This window comes from Chrysemys picta, chromosome 1 (assembly GCF_011386835.1).
Source record: "Chrysemys picta bellii isolate R12L10 chromosome 1, ASM1138683v2, whole genome shotgun sequence".
Classification (NCBI taxonomy): Eukaryota; Metazoa; Chordata; order Testudines; family Emydidae; genus Chrysemys; species Chrysemys picta.
Genome location: NC_088791.1, coordinates 75139161 through 75141718, shown reverse-complemented (window position 1 = coordinate 75141718; position 2558 = coordinate 75139161).

Here is a 2558-nt window from a genome sequence, read left to right as displayed (position 1 = left end):
ATCTTGTTAGATGACAGCCATTGATGGACCTATCCTCTAGGAATTTATCTAATTTTTTTTTAATCCAGTTATAGTTTCGGCCTTCACAACATCCCCTGGCAATGAGTTTCACAGGTTGACTGGGCATTGTGTGAAGAAGTACTTCTTTTTGTTTGTTTTAATCCTGCTGCCTATTAATTTCACTGGGTGACCCCAGTTTCTTGTGTTATATGAAGGAGTAAATATTACTTCCTTATTCACTTTCTCCACACCATTCATGATTGAGGGGTGGAAGAAATTCAGCTGGCCCGTTTTTCATCTCCTGTTGGTTTAAATAAGAGAGACAAGAGGTCAATGTCTCTGAGAATGAGGCCCCATATGTATAACAACCTGATGAGTTGTCATTGCATTAGCACAACCTTACACAGCACTGGCATTAGCATCAACTTCCTAGAAGACAGTTCTTTTGCCGATCCTGCTAGCAAGAGTATTTACAACATAAGCAGCCTTCAAGAACAGAAGATTCAGCTGCAAAAGTGGAAAAAATGAGGACAGCATAAAACAAAGGGAGTTAGTTTCTTGACTCTCTCTCTACACCGAGTTAGAGATCAAGATCCTCAGTACAGAAACCAGGCAAAACAAAGGTCATTATTTGAGAGTTCAAGGGTCACACACCATCTGCAGTGATGGCAGATGCTGTAATGCTAACCCACTTTCCCTGAACAGAACATCTGTAATAGGTACTGTCCTCTGTTGGATTAATTTAGATGGAATAAATGGGCCAAAGGTGACTACATCCTAGTCACTCCCCAACATTAAACAGTGTTAAACAATACTGTTGGGGGGAAGGGATAGCTCAGTGGTTTGTGCATTGGCCTGCTAAACAAAGGGTTGTGAGGTCAATCCTGGAGAGGGCCACTTAGGGATCTAGGGCAAAATTGGTACTTGGTCCTGCTAGTGAAGGAAGGGGGCTGGACTTAATGACCTTTCAAGGTCCCTTCCAGTTCTAGGAGATAGGATATCTCCATTAATTTAATTTAACATTTGGGGTTTGATATAAAGAGACCTCAGCCTACTTAGTACCATGGCAAACACATAAACATCTTTTTTAACCTTTTATTAAAAATACAGACAAGAAGGAAAAACAATTAGAGCATTTGAAATGTAAGGTATTAAATAAAACTTTCATTTTAAAAACATCCCTTGTTCCCTTTCACTGGAGAGTTTTTAGAAGGAAAAAAACCTTTGTTCGACAGTCTTTTAGATGGTATCAAAGTTGGTAATAACCATCCTTTTTGGGGCACAGAGAGATAACTGAGATGGGCTAGAGCTGTCGTTGTTGCTGTTGTTATTAAAGTCCGATCTCGTTTCCTAGAAGATACCACAAGACAAACACACAAAAGGGAAAAGAAAAAAGCAGCAAAGATAGAAAATGCAGTTTCTGTCTCTCTTGTTGATTTTTACTTGCAACGTCACTGCTGGAGAAACAAGTACAGCACACGGTTTTATCAGCCACTCTGAGGCCTGGCAATCTTGTACCTGCATCTACTGTTTAGAGCATTGCTTTGAGCTGCCTCTTTCTAGTCACAGGCTTATAACAGAATTGTAAAATATACAGTTTTGGCCAGCTAAGCCAGACTCTTATTAGACAAAAGGAAAAAAGAGAGAGTGAGGAAAAAAGAAATAAGGTAGGGAAGAAAAAGTACACACTTTGGGGAGAACAGAAGCGGGGGGAGGGAGAAAGAGAGAAAAAGTTTTGCATCCCTGATGGTATATGGGATTAAGCTGAAGCTGGCAATATCATCGGTGTCCAATCTCTCTAGCCAGGCTCAACAGGACATTTTTCAGGATTAGGATGAAGAAGATCTGGGGTCCAAGGAGACAGTGAGTGTGGTAGCCATGATGTGAAGCTCACTCCAGTAGCCATTCCCCCCCCCCCAAAAATTTTTTTTTTCTTTAAGTACCCCAAAAGGGAATGATAGGCAGAATAGCCCATCCCCTCATTATTTTGTTTACCAAGCATGATCTTAACACAGTCCTTGAATTATATCAGAAGGCCTTTTTGTTTGGACTAATTCAGTGTTTGTCTTCCTTTCCTAACTTTTCCATCATCATTTGTTATTATAGGTTATTGTGACCTGTCATGTACTGGAGCTCACAATTAGGGGAAATTTGTAGGCCCAGTTGTCACACCTCCCTGCCAAGCAGCCCAGTCATGGTGTATGAGAGAGGGTGGTAAGAGCAGAAACATGATGAGGCTCAGCTGCGGCTCATTACTGCATTAGGTGGGTGTAGTATGATGAGTGGGAACTGGAGAAAGAGGGTCAGGTGGCAGGAGGGACCTAGTTTGATGTGACATCAGGGTACTAAGGTGTGCAACCTGCAGCATATTTCTGCACAGACCTCCCAGCAGGTAATACTGGCCTCTATGAATTCTTAATAAAGGTCTTTTTCCTGAAATGCTGCCTGCTTGTTGCACTGCCTGTTGCTGATGAAACCGCAGGGTCTACTGAGCCTGCTGAAATCAAGCACAAGAGAAGATGGAATATTTGAATTGTCCTAGTGTTGTCGGCACATAT